Raw genomic sequence first — 20,157 nt, 5'->3', positions numbered from 1 at the left:
GCACGCCTCTGTTCCTGTGCTCTCCGACCATTTGCTGAGGCTTGGGTCTGGCACACCCAGACTACCTGCCAGGGGCCCATAACTGTGCTCCCTTTGAACTCATCTGGTTCCATTGGCTGCACTCCTTAGAAACATGTTAGATTCACTGAAATGTTAATTAAAATTGTATTGGGTTATAAATTAAACAGCATCTGATAGTCTGGAAGATCAGCTAGTGTAGCACCTCTGAGGTCGTGAAAATGTGAGATTAATGGATTACACCAAGATGTGTAATTCAGAAGTCAAAACATGCTCCTTCCTTCCTCAGCAAAACCTCTTACAATGTAATATTTTAGAATGGTCAATCTTGTTTTTATCCCAGCTATTCTCAGACATGATAATGGGAGACAGAGTTGAAATAAGTGCCATGCATTCTTCCTTTTGTCTGGGATACCACAGGCCGCTCAGTCTAGTCTTATTGTGATTTCAAATGACTTTGACACATAACCATTCATAAATTGCTGTGTGACCCATGTTAACTGGATCTGAACTTCCTCGATAATTGGCAAAAGAGGCAAGTTTAAAACAGCCCTGTCTAGATTAATCCCTGTGAACATTATCACACTGAGATTGCTACTGCACCACACAAGTGCCTTCACCCTGGCAATTAGTGACACCGAAAGCAGAATCAGATTGATTAGCACTGACATTCAGTATGCCGTGAAATTTGCTATTTTGCATCACCTGTACAGTGCCATACTTAAAAAATTACTATAAATTACAATAAGAGATATTTTGAAAAGAGTAGTGAAAAAGGTGAGGTAGTGTTCATGATCCATTCAGAAATCTGATGGCAGAGGAGAAGAAGTTATTCCTAATATGCTGAGTGTGTTTCTTTAGGCTCCTGTACCTCCTCCCTGATGCTGGCAATGAGAGGAGGCATACCCTGGACAGTGAGGATCCTAAATGATGGCTGCTGCTTTCTAAAGGAATTGCCTTTTAAAGATGTCCTGGTTGGTGGAGAGGCTTGTGCCAATGATGGGAGCAGGCTGAGTTTAGAAATCCCTGCAGCTTTTGCCGATGCTCCACAGTGTCCCCTCCATACCAGATGGTGATGTCACCAGTCAGAGTGCCCTCCTCGGTACAAAACAGCAGCCAGGAGATCACAGCTTTGCCTGGTGACTTCTGCTCCTCACTTATTAAGCACATCCAAGTCTACGGCTACTGCAATATAATCCAAGGATCGCATTATCACTTGGCAACAATGGCAAAAGAAGGACGATCGTGGCAATTTTAACTACAAAGCTATCAGATGGGGTTTGAGCTTAGTTAGGATGTTAAGGGGAAATTTTACCTGACAAATCTGTTAGATTTCTTTAATGAAGTTACAAACAGAATAGACAAAGGATAGTCAGTGGATGCCCTCCCACCATTGAGCAATCTACACGAAGCAGGAAAGCAGCATCTATCATCAGATATCCCCACCACCCAGGCCATGCTCTCTTCTCGCTGCTGCCATCAGGAAGAAGGTTCCAGAGCCGCAGGACTCACACCACCAGATTCAGGAGCAGTTACTACCCCTCGACCATCAAGCTCCTGAACCAAAGGGGATAATTTTACTCAACTTCATTTGCCCCATCATTGAAAAGTTCCCACGACCAATGGACTCACTTTCAAGAACTTTTCATCTCATGTTCTCAATATTTATCGCTTATTTATTAATTACTATTGTTTATTTCTTTTTGTATTTGCACAGTTTGTTATCTTTTACACAGTGGTTAAATGCCCAAGTTGGTGCTGTCTTTCATTGATTCTACTATGGATTCCTTGAGTATGCCCACAAGAAAATGAATCTCAGGGTTTTATATGGTGGCATATTATACACACACACACACATTGATAAAATGTTTACTTTGAACTTTGTTCGCTCAGATTTTTAGAAGGCTTTTGCCAAGGTGCCACATGAGTCTATAAACAAATCAGAGCCCATCATATTACAGGAAAGGTACCAGCATGGATAGAAGGTAGGCTGACAGGCAGAAGGCAAAGAGTAGGAATGAAGTGGGCCTTTACGGGTTGGCTGCCACCAACTAGTGGCATTCCACAGGAGTCATTTGTGGATCTACTACTTTCACATTATACGTTAATGAAATGGATGATGGAATGGGTGATTTGAAGACAAGATTGCAGATAACACTAAAAAAGGTGGGAAGTTGCATGGTGGTGAGGAAGCAGGAAATTTGTAGGACTCAGACAGATTAGGAAAACTAGTAAAGAAGTGGCAGATGGAATATGGTGAAGGGAAGTGTATGGTCATACATTATGATAGAAAGATTAAAGGCAAAGACTGTTTTCTAAACGGAGAGAGAATTCAAAAATCAGAGGTGCAAAGGAACTCGGGAGTCCTCGTGCAGAATTACCTAAAGTTTAATTAGTAGGACGAGTCAGTAGCAGGAAGGCAAATGCAAGGTTAGCATTCATTTCAAAAGCACTAGAATATAAAAGCAAGGATATAATGCCAATGGTCAGACCACATTTGGAGTATTGTGAATAGTTCGGGGCCCCATATCTAATAAAGGAAATGCTGGCATCGGACAAGGCCCAGGGGAGGTTCAAGAGAATGATCCTGGGATTGGAAGTGTTAACATATGAGGAGCTTTTGATGCCCCTCAGCCTGTATGAGGGGAATCTCATTGAAACCTGCAGTGGATGTGGAGGTGTTTTCAGTAATGGGAGGGGCTAAGACCAAAGGGCACAGCCTCAGAATAGAAGGATGCCCCTCTAGATGAGGAATTTATTTAGCCAGAAGGTGATGAACCTGTGAAATTCATTACCACAGACAGCTGTGGAGGCTAAGTCATTGGATATATTTAAAGTAGAGGTTGACAGGTTCTCAAATGGTAAAGGCATCAGAGGTTACAGGGAGAAAGTAGAAGAATGGATTTGAGAGGGAGAATAAATCAACCATGATGGCATGGTAGAGCAGACTTGATGGCTAAATCACCTAATTCTGCTCCTATGTCTTATGGTCCAAAAATTTTTAAAATTCTTAAACCCATCTTTACTCACTCACTTGAAGTGTGGGCCCTGGGAAGAGGCTGCAAAATTTTTCTCTTCAATTAAATATTATAATGAAGTTGTCAACCAAATGTTTAAATCATCAGTTACTGTTTATGTTTGACTAAGGTTTTTAGGCTTTGGGAAACTGAAGGAATGCACAAACAACTTTACAGAATTTTTTTTTTTTAAATGCCTTAGTAGCACTCTTGTGAGTGACGTAAATCAGGAATCTTCCTAGTCCAACAAATACCTTCTTTCTTTCCCACCTTTGGCCCCAACTTATCCAAAGACAAAGCTCTAAATCTCCCCAGCATGGGGGACTAATGGACACTCCTGCAAATCTGCAACCAGTACCACTCTGTTAATCTGGCATGGTAAGAACTTGGGTGGAATACACAAAGTATTGGAGTAACTCAACGGGTCAGACAGCTTAGAGCATAGGACATAGCATGTCTTTGTGGACTTTAATCAGAATAATCTTTGGTGACGAAGTGCATAATCCTGCACAAATATCCTCCTTCTTCTGCTGTTGCTTCTACCATTGTTACTGGCATTCTTGTTCAACACCTCTCCCTGTACAACAGTCTGCCAGTTGCTCCCACCGGCAATCTAAAATCAAGCACACTGCTTTCCTCTCTCCATGTATTCTGGGTCTTGCTCATGTGACAATTTAGAACATAGAACACCTCAGCACATGTAGCCTCTTCAGCCCATGACATTGCGCCAGACCTTTAACCCAGTCCAAGATCCATCTGACCTTACCTCCTACATAGCTCTCTGTTTTTATACTGTCCATGTGCCTTCACAAGAGTCTCTCACATGTCCCCAGTGTATCTGCCTCTATCACCACCTCTGGCAAGGCGTTTCACACACACACCACTCTCTGTAAAAAAAAATGCACATCTTGCCTATACTTCCCTTAAAATTATACCCCCTCCTGTTAGCTTTTCAAACCTGGGGAAAAAAGTCTCTGCTGTCCATTTGATCTATGCCTATGGAGGGAATTGAACAATTGACATTTCAGGTTAAAACCCTTCATTTGGGTTTACCCAGGACCTTGGTGGTGCTGGAATAACAGTTCTTTTAATGTTACTTAGTTACTACTCCAATACGCACTTCATTCACGTTTTGGTCCAGCAACGTGGTATAGAAGTTAGCTTAACACTTTACAGCACCATCTGTAAGATTGGGGTTCAATTCCTGGCATTGTCTGAAGGAGCTTATACGTTTTCCCTGTGGCCCTGTGGATCTTCTCCTGGTCCATTGGTCTCCTCTCCCATTTCAAAGCTGTATGAGGTATGGTTAGTAAGCTGTGGACATGCTATGTTGGTGCCCAAAATATGGCGACACCAGTGGGCTGCCCCCAGCGTACCCTCGATGCAAATGATGCATTTCACTCGGTTTCGATATTTCAACATGCATGTGGCCAATAAAGCTAATCTTTCTCCTAAATCTTCTTATAAGATGTTACACGGTTACATTTCAGTGAACCCATAAGTTTCAAGGAATCATGGGAAACGGAACCAGGTGTGCAAATGGGAACATGGGACCGGGACCAGGACAAGTGGACAGGAATGTTGGACCTTGGCAAGTTCAAAGTTCAAAGCTGTACGCAACACAGCGCTCCCCCCTCACTACCCTGTCCCCAACATAGTGCTGCTTCCTCATTACCCCCTCCATCACACAGTGCTCCTTCCTCCCCACCCATCCTGCAGGGTCTCCCTCTCACCTCATTGCTTCTGTATGGCATGGTGCTCCCTCCTCACTGTTCCCTCCCCTCCCCACAACAATTCTGACAGGGTCAGTATTGGCACCACTTCTTTTCATGCTACACGTCAATGACTTGCATGATGGAATTGATGGCTTTGTGGAAGATATGAGGATAGGTGAAGTGGCAGGTAGTGTCAAGGAAGCAGGGAGTCGTCAGAAGGACTTAGATTAGAAGAATGGGCAAAGAAGTGGCAGAGGGAATACAGCGTTGGGAAGTGTATGGTCATGCATTTTGGCAGAAGGAATATAGGCAAAGACTATTTTCTAAACGTGGAAGAAATTGAGAAATTAGACGTCCAAACTTACAGGTTGAGTTGCTGGTAAAGATAACAAATGCAATGTTACCATTCATTTTGAAAGGACTAGAATAATAATGTCAAAAGAAGCAGTCCCAATACTGATTCCTGTGGAATACTAGTCACAGGCAGCCAGTCATAATAGGCACCGTTTATTCCGACTCTGCCTCCTGCCAATCAGCCAATCTTCTATCCGTGCTGGTAACTTTTCCTGTAATACATGGGCTCTTATCTTGTTAAGCAACCTCATGTGCAGCACCTTGTCAAAGGCCATCTTAAAATCCAAGAAAACAACATCCACTGACTGTCTATTCTGCCTGTTATTTTCTCAAAGAATTCCAACAGATGTGCCAGGCAAGATTTCCCCTTAAGGAAGCCAGGCTGACTTTGGCCTATTTTATCATGTCCCTCCAAGTACCCTGAAACTTCATCCTTAATAATGGACTCCAACATCTTCCCAACTATTGAACTCAGATTAACTGGCCTATAATTTCCTTTCTTCTGCCTCCCTCTCTTCCTAAAGAGTGGGGTGATATTTGCAATTTTCCAGACCTTCAGAACCATTCCAGAATATAGTGATTCTAATGGCTCCACAATCTCTTCAGCTATCTTTTTTTCAGAAACCTGGTGTGTAGTCCATCTGGTCAAGGTGACTTAACTACACCTTTAGATCTTTCACCTTCCTAAGTACCACCTGCTCCTTAGTAATAGCAACTGAACTCACTTCTACCCCCTGACACGCTTGAATTTCTGGCATGCTGCCAGAGTCTTCTACAGTGAAGACTGATGCAAAATAGTTATTAAGTTTTTCAGTCATTAATTGATCCTCCATTAGTACCTTCTCCAGCATCAGTTTGTAGTGGTCTGATATCCACTCTTGACTCCCTTTCACTCTTTATACAGTATATTTGAAAAAAAAACTTTTGGTATGCTCTTTGATATTATTGGCTAGCTTACCTTCATATTTCATCTTGTTCCTTCTATAATCTAGCTTCCTGCTAATTTTTACTATATTATATGCCCTCCCTTTCGCTTTCATGCTGTCTTTGACCTCCCCTCTTAGCCAACATTGTCTTATCCTCCCTTAAGAATACTTCTTCATCTTTGGGATGAAGCCTGAACTCTAGATGCAACAACCTCAGCAGAAGCCTCACCTATGAAACCTTCAGCCCCCCAGATGGTTCTGAATACATCCAGCTCCAGTTCTTTGACCCTGTCAGTCAGGAGCTGGAGTTGCAGGTTCTTCCTGCAGATATAGTCATCAGGGAGACCATTAGGTACCATGAAATCCCACATCTAACAGGAGGAGCATTCTACAGCCTGAACTACGATGCTGCCTACATTTGTTATGCTTCTAACTTCTCAAGTTTAAGTTCCAGCCTGCACCTGTTCTCGCCCAAGCATGTTGAGTCAAAGCCTGACCAGTCTAACACTGGCCCACTCCTACAATTACTGCTCCACTTAAACCTCACTTCTTTTTATTGGCCCTTGCTAAATTACTATTAACCCAAGCAATCTCCGACTCCACAGATAGGTTCTGATAGGCCCTGCTAGCTTTTTTAAACTGGCATGTAAACTCCACAAGGAACCATCTCCAACTCCCTCTGTGATCCCCCGCTCCACAGAGAATGCCCTAGAGGCCCCATTTGCTTTTCAAAACTGGTGTGAATATTGCACAAGTACAGTGCCTATAAAAAGTGTTCATCCCCCTTGGAAGTTTTCTTGTTTTATTGTTTTACAACATTGAATCACAGTGGATTTAATTTGGCTTTTTTGACACCGATCAAAAGACGCTTTTCTGTCAAAGTGAAAACAGATCTCTACAAAATGATCTAAATTAATTACAAATGTAAAACACAAAATAATTGATTGCATAAGTATTCTTGTATCCATGTCCTGACTTGTGCTTCTCAATAACCTTTTTTGCATAGTTGCTTGGAGTGTTCTTTTGTATTCATGGTGTCGTTTTTGCCAGGATACTGACTCACCAGCAGATGGATCTTCCAGATACAGGTGTATTTTTACTATAATCAATTGAAACACCTTAACTGTACATGGTGATCTCCATTTAACTAATTATGTGACTTCTAAAACCGATCGGCTGAACCACTGATGATTTGGTGTGTCATATTACAGGGGGTGAAAACTTACACAATCAATTATTTTTGTGTTTTATTTTTGTAATCAAGTTAGGTCACTTTTAGAGATCTGTTTTCAGTTTGACATGAAAGGCCAGATTAAATCCACTGTGACTCAATGTTGTAAAACAATAAAACACAAAAACTTCTAAGGAGGTGAATACTTTTTACAGGCACTGTAACTGTCTCCAACTCTTGGTTACCTGAAGTTGAAAGCTAATCCAACTTTAGATTAGCTTTTAACTTAATTTGCTTCTGTCACAAGTACATCGAAACAAACAGTGAAATATATCAATTGTGTCAACAATCGATGTAGACTGAGTGTTCCCACACTTCCGGTGCCAAAATGGCATGTGAACAACTTACTAATTCTAACTCATATGTCTTTGGAATTTGGGAGGAAACCAGAGCACTTGGATGAAGCCCATGTTGTCACGAGGAGAACCTACAAACTGCTTTCAGACAGCGGCAGGAATGGAACCCGATCGGTGTTCGCTTGTGCTGTAAAGCGCTGCGCTAGCCGCTACACTACCATGCCGCCCTGCAACTTCATTGTCCGCCTGTATTGCACTTTCTCTGTAACTGTAACACTCTATTCTGTATTGTCTCCTTGCTTTTTCCCTTCCCAGACACTGATGGGGTGAAACGATCCATACGGATGGTTTGCAAAACTGTACCCAGATACTTGTGACAATAATAAACCAATTACCATTACCATCTGCAATTGCACTGTCATTTCATTATAAGGTAAACACATAATAAATAATAATAAATACAATACATCATTTAAAATGTAAATACATAATAAGGACAAATCATAATAAGGTAGTATTATCGAGAAACTAAACTTCTTTGCTAAAAAATATTGTCATGAAAAGTCTTTCCTTGTTCTGTACTATTATGGTAATGGTTCATGTCCAAATAGATGGAAACAGCTTCACAATTATTTACTTCACAGCATGAAATGGCAATCATTACTGCCGAGTAACATACATAAATCAATGCTTCAGGCACAGAAACACATTTCCAGTATGTTCCTGAATGCTTTAATGCACTAAAATTCAAATTAATTCCATAGTTTAAGTATGTTTTTCAATATTATATTTACTTCTGCAAACTCCATTAGCATGAACATACACTCAGTGGCCACTTTATTAGGTACACCTGTACACCTGCTCTTTAATGCAAACTTGGCCTGTGATTTCATCATTATTGAAATAAGCAAGCGACCAAATTATCATTGTAGACGTAAGCTGTAATTTTCAACTCAAGATATTCGGAAGATACAGGAAATCCAGACAAACACACACAAAATGCTGGAGAAACTTAGAAGGCCAGGGAGCATCTGTGGAAAGGAATAAAGAGCTGGAGTTTCAGGCCGAGACTGGACTCAGGACTGATGAAGGGTCTTGGCCCAAAACGCCAGCTCCTTATTCCTCTCCATCTCTGCCGCCTGACCTGCAGAGCTGTAATTTTACTTCCATTGTGATTTTTAACCTATGAAGCAATACCAAACCCATCAGGGAAGTTTACAGAACTGTATTTCCTGGGTAGATATAAGCAATTATTTCTTGCTGAATTTGTAAACTCTTTATTTAAATATCTTAATTTGCTGCACCATTACTGTCCTTTCATTGCTTTTATTTCTCTTGGGACGAAGCTTTGTGGGGAGTTTTAAAAAGGTAAATAATTGGTTTTGGAGCAATGCCAACAATGTCTTCAGATGACTACTATTAACATGGCAATATGGAAAATATAGCCATGAGCTCCATCAAAAGACCAGAAGAAAATAGAAGCCGGAGTCAGCACTTGGCCTCTTAAGCAGCCTTACCATTCAACGTGATCATAGCTCATCTGCCCCAGGCCTTTTTTGTTCTCCTCAGTGTCAGATCTCCATAGCATTTTATTCCCTAATCTTTCAAAAATTCATCAATTTTCTCTTCAAATAACCCCACTGAAAGTGCCCCACCACGTCTGGAGTAGGAAATGGATCATCCACTTGTAGCAAGTCATTAGAATTTCTGCAGATATTTTCCAGAGCTAGACCTCAGAACATATGTGGTAAACATATTCAGCATTTTCAATTTCTACAGGTTACCGTTTTCCCTAGCTCACAAACATTAGAAATATGTACAGCTCCTGCAGAAGGCTGAGCTTTTGGAGACCATTAGGGAGGATCTGCCAGGGCCACGTGCATTTTCTGCCACCTGGAAAACTTGGCTCATGGCCATATTTCCCACTTGTTCCGGTTCAGAACCAGACACGGTAGCCTAGTGGCTGGTATAATACTATTACAGTGCTAGCAAGTCGGGTCTATTCCCCACTGCTGTCTGAAATAATTTTGTACATTCTCCTCGTGACCAGATGGGATTCCTCTGGGTGCCAATGGGTTGTGTATCATCTGTGGGATGGGGGATTTATCCACATTTCAGGCTGAAACCCTACATCTTCGGCATTTTCATTTCAGCCGGATCTGTCCTGGGACCAGTATGTAAGTGCCATTGCAAAGAAGGCACTGCTGCGCCTCTACTTCCTTAGGTATTAGCGCAGATTTGGCATGTCATCTAAAACTCTGATAGACTTCTACAGATGTACAGTGGAGAATAGCCTGACTGGTTGCATCAGGACCAGGTATGGAAACACCTTCAAAAAGTGAATACAGCCCAGTCCATCACAGGAAAAGCCCTCCCCATCACTGAGCACATGAACCAGGTGTGCTGCTGCAAGAAAGCAGCATCCATTATCAAGCACCCCCACCATCCAGGACATGCTCTCTTCTCACTACTACCATCAGGCAGGAGGTGCAGGGACTTTAGGTCCCACACCACCAGGTGCAGGAACAGTTATTACCCTTTAAACATCAGGTGCCTGAACTAACGCAGATAACCTCACTCACCTCAATACTACGGACTCACATTCTACACTCATGCTCTCTTCTTTTTTTCTTTTTTCATCTATTTATTTATGGGGTTTTTTCTTGCAATTGCACAGTTTGTCTTCTTACACACATTGGTTGTTTCTCCATTATTGTTTATGTGCAACCTTTTTTGCCTCTGTTGCATTTCTTTGTATCTACTATGAATGCCCAAAAGAAAATGAATCTCAGGACTGAAAAGTTAGTCCTGACGAAGGGTCTCAGCCCGAAACGTCGACAGCGCTTCTCCCTATAGATGCTGCCTGGCCTGCTGTGTTCCACCAGCATTTTGTGTGTGTTGCTTGAATTTCCAGCATCTGCAGATTTCCTCGTATGAGGGAGAACTTCCTCACTCAGAGGGTAGTGTGAGCTGCCAGTGAAAGTGGTAGATGCAGGTTCAATTGCAATGTACATGGATGAGTGGGACGGTTATGGGGGGCTATGGCACAAGTGAGGGTTCTACCACTAGATTCCACGAGGAATCCAAACGCAGTACACGTGCAGTGATTTTGGTCCGTAAGTTCTGAAAGTTCACCGTCACTGGTGCTCGCCTAGACGTCTGCAGTTTAACTCCACCTTCAACAGCTGAATGCCAGCAGTTCCAATTAGAGCTCCTGGCAACAGTCAGTGAGATCCGGCATAACGCAGAATGAAGTCACACAACAGTACCTGAAGGTAACATCGTTCACAGATGATGAATGTCAGAATCCGAATCAGGCTCACTATCACTGGCATATGTTGTGAAATGTATTGTATTGTGACAGCAGTACTTCGCAATACATAATAAAAAATATAAATTACAATAAGCAAGATATATAAAGATATATAAAAAAAATCAAATGAAGAAAAAAAGTAAGGTAATGTTCACCGTCCATTCAGAAATCTGATGGCGGAGGGGAAGAAGCTGTTCCTACAAACATTGAGGGTGTGTCTTCAGGCTCCTGTACCTCCTCTCTGATGAAGGCATGTCCCGAGTGATGGAGATCCTTAATGATGGATGCCACCCTTTTGAGGCATCACCTTTTGAAAATGTCCGCAGTGCTGGGGAGGCGAGTGTCTGCGATGGAGCCGGCTGAGTCTGCAACTTCCTGCAGCTTTTTCTGATCTTATGCAGTGGCCCTCTCCGTACCAGATGGTGGTGCAGCCAGTCAGAATGTTCAGCACGGTACGTCTGCAGGAATTTGCAAGAGTCTTTGGCGACATACCAAACCTCCTCAAACTCCTGATGGAACATAACCACTGTCGTGCCTTCTTTGTAATTGCAGCAAAATGTCGGGTTCAGGGTAGCTCTTCAGAAATGTTGCATTTGTAAAAGGCTAAAATTTAGTTACACAAGATATATTGCGAGCTGAGGTCTAGATGTTTCCATACTGTTATTTTCACCTGCTCCCTTAGAAGGCTAAAGAAGTTTGGCATGTTCCCATTGAGCCTCACCAGTTTTTATTGATGCACCATAGAAAGCATCCTATCCGGATACGTCACGGCTTGGTATGGAAACTGATCTGCACGTGACACTGTTTCAGACACAGCTGGGCACGTTACCGAAACCCACACAGTCTCCATCTGCACTTCTCTGCCCCAGTAAAACAGCCAGCATAATTAAAGGCACCACCCATTCCGGACATTCTCTTTTCTCCCTTCTCTCATTGGCAGAAGATATAAAAGTCTGAAAGGATGGTCCATCAGGTTCAAGGACAGCTTCTATTCTGCTGTTCCAAGACAATTGATGGATCGCGACTACAATAGATAGGCTCTTGTCCTCACAGTCTATCTTGTTATGATCTTGCACGACAATTCACTTTATCTGTAGCTGTTATACTTAATGTCCTCAGTGCACTATGGACTGATTTCATCTGTGTGAACAACATGCAAGACAAGCTATTCCCTGTATCTCGCTGCATGTGACAATAATACATTTCTGATTGCAATGTCATAGTAGCCGCAGAAACACTTTATTTGGTACCTAATAAAGTGGCCATGGGGTGTACATTCATGGTCTTCTGCTGCTGTAGCCCATCCACTTCAAAGTTCAACGTGTTGTGCATTCAGAGATGTTTTCCTACACACCACTGTTGTAAGCGCATGGTTATGTGAGCTACTGTTGTCTCTTGTCAACTTGAACTAGTCTGGCCATTCTCCTCTAATCTCTCTCATTAACAACACATTTTCACCCTCAGAACTGCCGCTCACTAGATGTTTTTTGTTTTTCACACCATTCTCTGTAAACTCTAGAGACTGTTGTGTCTGAAAATCCCAGAAGATCAATAGTTTCCTGAGATACTCAAACTACCCCATCTGGCACCAACAATCAGTCTACAATCAAAGCCACTTAGATTTCTTTCCCATTCCGATGTTTGGTCTGGATAACAACTGAACCTCTTGACCATGTCTGTATGCCTTTATGCATTGAGATGCTGCCACATGATTGGCTGATTAGATATTTGCATTAACAAGCAGATGTATAGGTGTAACTAGTAAACTGCTAACTGAGTGTAATCTAACACAAATGTCCTTCTCTCAAAATTGTTTAACAGTCAAGACCAAAACAGTATAAGGCTCTGCTCCTCTCTAGTAATTGTACGATGATTCTTGTCTCTTATCAGTTTAGTTCCAGTGGCATGAAAAGAAAAAGATTAATGCAATGGTTTGTGCATTTGTGTTAATTGTTGATGTCTTTTAGAGAGAAACACAGATTTTGGGGTTGGGTTGAATAATGCGGCATAGTCAAAATATGTTATTGAACAATTTCAGATTTAACTGTACAAGTTTACACTGATAACACTTAGTTTGGTGTTTTACCAGTTTGGTTTAAACAGTAAAGGCAGCATATAACTTGATCGAAAATCCTTACATGACATTATCAGAATATTGCAAGTGATGGCAGCCTGTTACCGAGCTGCATCTCTAAAAATAAAATTCATTATGATACAGTGCATTGAATATATTTTCATATATTCCATAGGATTACTGCTAAGAATAATGATGATATCATGTATTCCATTAAATTATCATGCTTTGTATATTTTACAATAGGATCGTATTTTCTCCAGCAAGCAAGGCTCCTGTGTCATGTTTTTATAGCATCAGAAGAAATGAGAGTGGCTGATGCCGCATTCAAAACCTAATGGGATGAACTGTGCTGAAGACTGCCAAGGAGGCAGCTGCTGTCAGCAACAGAGCTGAGGGAATATACGTCTATAATGGGAGTTGTGCCATGCAAAGCCACAGCAACAAAGACCAAGTGGTGTGAAAACATTGCAGATATCCCTGTATGAAAGGACAAAACAAAATGAAAACTCAGAAAACAACAAGAAACACAAACTGGCTTCTTTAAAACCTGAGTTTTTACTCAGAAAAACCTAGTTTTTCTTTCAAAACTGTCGGAAAATTGGCCACTAAAAAGGACACCGAATTAAGCATCTCAATAATTGGTCCTGGGACCAAGCTTACAGTATCAGAGGATTCACTGCTTTCTGAGGAAGCCTTCAAGAATTTCTACACCTGAATTTTGAGAGTCAAGATTATTTGTCACATGTAGATTGAAACATAGAGGGAAATGCGTCATTTGTATGAACCAGCGACACACCTGAGGGTGTTCTGGGAGTAGCCTGCAGTGTCACCACGTACTCCAGTGCTAACATGGCCACAATGCTCAGCAGAACACAAAAAAAAGCAGAAAAAAAGCTCTGTTCTCCCTCCCACCCACACACGTCTTCCTGATACTGCAGTTTATTTAGTATCAACCAGTGACCTTTACACAAATGAAATGATTTCAAAGTCAATTTATCAGTACTGGCCACAGTATGTAATGCTAAATACATCTTAAAATCATATTGTCAGACTGAAGCAAATGCTGCAACATAAACAAGAGATTCAAGGCGTTTATCTAGGACATTTTCAAAACAGGCTCATAGTAGACCATGGGAAAATATTATCCTTCAATTAAATTTATGTTAAGGTTGGCATCTCATAGTTTAATTAGCTATTAGTCTAAGGATATTATGCTGAAATCTAATTGTGAATTCTTATTATAGCTAAAAAGGGAAATGGTCTTATTTGGGGTTATAGCAACCCTGACTTGAGTGGTATAATAAATAATATCTTATTATTGTTCCAATGAAACGGACTCAGTGGTAGAGAAAAATAGAAGCTATTTTATTACAGATAAAACCTCATGGAAATTCAAACATTATTAACTATCTCAGCAGAGGGATCAGGCTACTCTGTTAAACATTATTATGCAAGTTTATTATATCTGAAACATCTATTTTGTGCCTAATTCTCCAATTTACTGATTTGGTTGTTATACATTAATTAATGAGTCCAAGACATTATTATTATGCTTAAATAATATTCAATTGGGATCCACTCCTAAACCCTCTGGCATCTTTCGTTTTGCCATTGGAATTACTTTTTGTTTCAAAGAATGAACTACAAATACTATATTTCAGCAAGAAAAGCAGAGCGAAGGAACATCAGATTAAAAATTATGGGGCCAGCGAAAATACACTCAGTAGCCACTTTACACCTGCTCATTAACACAAATATTTAATCAGCCAATCATGTGGCAGCAACTCAATGCATAAAAGCATGCACACTGGGTCAAGAGGTTCACTTGTAGTTCAGACCAAACATCAGAATGGAGAAGAAATGTGATCTGAATGACTGTCTGTGGAAAGTTTGTTGGTGCCAGAGATGGTGGTTTGAGTCTCTCAGAAACTGCACATCTCCAGTCTCTAGAGTTTACGGAGAATGATATGAAAAATACAAAAAAAATCCAATGTGTAGCAGTTCTATGGGTGGAAATGCCTCGTTGATGAGAGAGGTCAGAAGAGAACGGCCAGACAGCTCAAGCTGACAGACAGGTGACAGTAACTCAAATAACCACATGTTACGACAGTGGTGTGCAGAAGAGCATCTATGAATGCACAACACATCGAACCTTGAAGTGGATGGATTGCAGCAGCAGAAGACCACAAACACTCGATGGCCTCTTTTTACAGAACAGGAGGTACCAAATAAAGTGGCCACTGAGTGTATATTACCACAACAAAAGAAACAGAGAAGAAGCAGCAGAACTTTATTCAAAGTCTGAGCACCAGAGAAAATATATGACAAGAAAGCCACTGTTCCTACCATGTTTAACTTTAAAGTTTAATAGAAAATTGTCCAGAATTAACGTATAATTTAAGATATCATTCCATATGGTGGGTGTTTTAGAGACCATAGTCATAACATCATAGATCAGGCCCTTCTGCCCATTCTAGTCTGCTCCTAACTCTTATTCTGCCTTGTCCCATTAACCAGCACTTGGAGCAAAGCCCTCCATGACCCTCCCATTCATGTACCTATCCAAATAAATGTTGAAATCAAACCCACATCCACCTCTTCCTCTGGCAGTTCATTACACACTCTCACCACCTTCTGAGTGAAGAAGATTCCCTTTACTCATTTCACCTTCCACCTTTAACCTATGACCTCTGGTTCTAGTCTTACCCAACCTCAGTGGAAAAAACCTGCTTGCATTTACCCTATCTATACCTCTCATAATTTTGCATACCTCATTCAAATCTCAACTCATTCTCCTATGCTCCAAGGAAAAAAAAAGTCCTAATATATTCAACCTTTCCCTGTTACTCAGGTTCTCAATTCCCAGTAACATCCTTATAAATTTTCTCTGCGTTCTTTCAAATTTATTTGTATCTTTCCTGAAGGTAGGTGACCAGAACCGCGTACAATACACCAAATTAGGCCTTACCAACGTCTTGTACAACTTTAACGTAACATCCAAGAATGAAAGGGTTAACATGAGGAGTGTTTGATGGCTCTGGGCCTGTATTTACTGAAGTTCAGATTTACGAGGAGTGACCCCATTGAAACCAAATACTTAAAGTCCTAGACAGTGTGGCTTTCTATAGTGGAGGAGTCCAGGACCAGAGTGCATGGTCTGAGAATACAAGAACATCCTATTAGAACAGAGATGAGGAGGAATTTGTTTAGTGAGAGGGTAGTGGATCTGTAGAATTCATTGCCACATACAGCTGTGGAAACCAAATCATTGTGTATATTTAACACTGAGGTTGATAGGTTTTTGATTAGTAAGGGCAACAAAGGTTACGGGGAGAAGGCAGGAGAATGGGGTTTAGAGGGATAATAAATTAGCAATGATGGAATGACAGAGCAGACTCGAAGGGCTGAATGGCCTACTTCTCCTCTCATGTCTTATGGCCCTTGGACAACGTTGACTAAATGATCGAATCTATGTAGATATTTAATGAGTTTGCTATGTTTTAAAAGAATAAAAACCCACATGGCTTTCACTGAGTGTTTACTCAAGCTTTATATTCTCTGTACACCATGTGGAGTGAGTTCTGGCTCATTATTATTGGTTGACTGTTGACAGCTCCCCAGACACCAGATACTGTTGTCAATAAAGAATGTTTGCTTTAGTAACTTTATCCTTGTCCCTTGGCTGTCTTGGAGATCAATTTTCTAAGAGATATGATGTACCTTTTAGTGTTGTTCTGGGAAGCTGTCTTATTATCCTACTCTTCTCCTTATTCTGTACATGCCCCCCTTAGGAGTCATCATTAGAGAGCATAAACTTGATTTCCACAGTTATGCAGATGACACACAATTGTAAATCTCGGTTGAGCCTGATGATGATAACACCCTATCTTCTCTGACTCTTGGTATGGCTGTATTAATCAAAATGGATGAGCAATAATTTCATAAAACTAAATGAAGATAAAACTGAAATATTTTTGATTGGCCTGAAAGCCAAAAGAGATAAACTTGGGAACTTGACTCCCTTTGTAAAAACAGAGGCCACAAGCCTGGGTTTGTTGCTCTTGATTCAGATTTGGATTTCAAATCCCACATAAAGGAAGTGAGCAGAGTGGCATTTCTACACATAAGAAATATTATAAATGTCCATTTCTGTCACGTAATGACGCTGAAAAACTAATTTACGCCTTTATATTGAATAGACTAGATTACCGGTATGTACTCCTTACAGGCCTTCCACAGCAACCTATTGACGCTGACAAATGTCAACTCATTCAGAACACCACTGCTGGGACTTTAAACTAAAACCAGAATGAGGGAGCATATCACCCCAGCCTAGCTACTCTGTGTCTTTCAGACTGATCTTGCTTGTTTTTAAAGCTCTCAGTGGTCTAGGACCAGAGTACATCACAGAACTGCTTTCATTCTGTAATCCTGCTCGAGCTCTCAGACCTTCTTCTGCCGGTCTCTCAAATTCAAGCAACCTCCCTCTAAAGGCAATTGGCTGGTCAGCGTTTTCGAACTACGCTCCTAAACTATGGGAGTTGAATACCTAAAACTCTAAGGGATGCAGCTCCGCTGACACTTCTAAACGGCAGCTCAAAACCTGATTGTTTAACTCACATCTTTTTGTCTTTTATTTTCATGTTTACACTTCATCCCACTGTTACGCACTTTGATCTACATCGCCTGCATGAAACTAACAAGTTATTATAATTAGTGTCTTAACAAGCAGCAATAGAGATCAACCTAATCCTGTATCTGGGAGTTGTCACAAAGTATTTGCGCTTTATCAGACTGTGTGTCTTCTGCAGCTGAGCACCCTGATGAGGAAAGCAGAGGCTATGAAGTGAGCGGGAATACCTGCTGAACATGTGGTTCTTCAGATGCAACAAGCCTACAGCCAATGCCTTGCTCCCAAGCAAGACATCATAGTGTGGACACCTGACAAATATATTCGAACATTCGGCCAGTACAGAAAAGGGCCACCACCCCCTCCCCCGCACACGCTGGAGGATACATGCAACATTCGGCTGTGCGCATCATATCAGTGGCAGTCTGTTGTGTGGGGCCCTTCCTTTATGGGGGAAAGGGAGTTTCACATACGGGAGAGCAACTACAGAGTCTGGAGAGAATGGAAGAGGAAAGGGATGAGTCATGTGGCAACCCAGGATCAAATAAATTCAGAACCATCTTAAGTGCAGAGGGTAATTCTACTCAGTCTTGGCTCAGTAGTAGCAATCTTGCATCTGAGTTAAAGACTGTGGATTCAAGTGGTACTTCAGACTTAACAGTTTACATTAATAATCGTGTGCAGTGCCAGGGGAATCCTGCACTGTTCTAATACGAAATGTGTGATTGCAGACTCATCTGCTGGGGAGGAAAAGACTGCAAGACATCAGAGTCCTGATGAAGGGTTTTGGCCTGAGATGTCTACTGTTGATTACCCTCCATGGCTTGCTGAGTGCATCCAGCATTGTATAAGTGTTGCTCAACATTTCCAACATCTGCAAAATCTCTTGCTTGCAAGGCATAATCTGATGAATTTCCTGACCAATATTTACCCCTTGACCAAAGGCAATAAAACAGCTTCCGCTAGGAATACTTCAATGCATTTAAGAAAATTCAGGTTTAAGCTGGCACTGGTGAATCTCAACAACTTCTGACTGGTGGCTGATGAAACTAAATACTTTGCAATACACACAAAATGCTGGTGGAACACAGCCGGCCAGGCAGCATCTATAGGGAGAAGCACAGTCGGCGTTTCGGGCCGAGACCCTTCGCCAGGACTAACTGAAAGGAAAGATAGTAAGAGGTTTGAAAGTAGGAGGGGGAGGGGAAATGTGAAATGACAGAAGACCGGAGGGGGTGGGGTGAAGCTGAGAGCCGGAAAGGTGATTGGCAAAAGTGATACAGAGCTGGAGAAGGGAAAGGATCATGGGACGGGAGGCCTCAGGAGAAAGAAAGGGGGAGGGGAGCTAAATACTTTGTTAGTCACTATTTTTCTGGCAAACTTCCCTTTGGACTTGGAGGCAATTTATTGTGGCAGAACCAAGGTGAGGCGAGGCAACAGACCTGTTGCCAAGAGTGAGGAAGACCCCAGGTTTGATTGATTCCTGTCAGTTAGGCTTAATAGACTAGTGTTTTGGCTTTGTATAAAGATATGGAGCCACTTGCCCAACTTAGGAATGTTTGTTTTGGTAACGTATTGTAACTTTGCGATGCGATGGAAGATTTCAGAGGGCTGGGCAGGTTCAGATTTCTGAAGGACAGTAGCCTGGTTTGGGTCTTTTGTGATGAGGTGCAAAGAAGAGCACAAGGGAAGATGCTCGGAGGATGCCGCCCAAAGGGGAGATCCTATTATAAAGAGTGCTTTGTGCAGATGGATAATAACTTTGCATGGGGCAGTATTTACATGGCATTCTCCACAATGTTCATTCCCTCATCAGAACATCCAACTTTTCAGTTTATTTGAAACCAAATCATACTGACCCTAGACAGGTGTTGCCTATCGAAAGTGGCCTTCTGACCGCTGAGTCACAGTTAGCTAACGAGCCACAGTGAGAGGGTTACACAATATTATACCGTGCACCAGCCCAGGTTTGTAGGTGGCAAGTATAGGCCTCGTGCACACAAAAAAAAGGCCTTGCCTCTGAGTTCAGATGCAACTGTGGAGGGCAGACATCATGGAAGTATCAACGAACCGAGCAAATTGACAGTGGGGAGAGATGATCGATAGGGGAAAACCAGGGCTAGTGGAGGAGTGACCCTGACAGGGAGAGAAGTTGGAGCACATAAAGAAGATGAAGCGAGTGGGGAGATAATCTGAAGAATGGGCAAGGAGCTGACTGTAAGTTGCAGAAAGCAGTTAGTGGGGAAACCAAGGAAAGCAACTGACTGGGGAGATGTTTGAAGGAATCTCTTGGGAATGCACCAAGGAAATGTTGGCGAGGGGCCAAGGTGAAATGCAGTAATATTTCACCTTCAACAAAAAGGACAGTCATCTTATTAGTGTTCTGTGCCTCTAGGGTTGATCCTCCCATACTGTAAGTCTCAAATCTATTATACTGGAGGTGTGCTGAACTTACGATGTGTTTTTAGGTGACAGTTTAAATATCACATTTGCTTATAAATGGCTGAGTCCTGATGAAGGGCTACGGTCTGAAACGTTGACTCTTTATTCCTCTCCATAGATGCTGCCTGACATGCTGAG

The 20,157-nt window shown here is 41.7% G+C and overlaps 1 protein-coding gene across 4 annotated transcripts in view; it reads right to left on the bottom strand.

Annotated features, from left to right (window-relative positions):
- LOC140730756 (coiled-coil domain-containing protein 102A-like) overlaps positions 1 to 20,157 on the bottom strand; it is a 451,176-nt gene that overhangs the window by 14,268 nt on the left and 416,751 nt on the right. The gene's annotated exons all lie outside the window — the stretch shown is intronic.

Source organism: Hemitrygon akajei, chromosome 1, assembly GCF_048418815.1.
Source record: "Hemitrygon akajei chromosome 1, sHemAka1.3, whole genome shotgun sequence".
Taxonomy (NCBI): domain Eukaryota; kingdom Metazoa; phylum Chordata; class Chondrichthyes; order Myliobatiformes; family Dasyatidae; genus Hemitrygon; species Hemitrygon akajei.
Note: the sequence above shows the minus strand (reverse complement) of the source record. Positions and strands in the feature narration are given on the sequence as shown.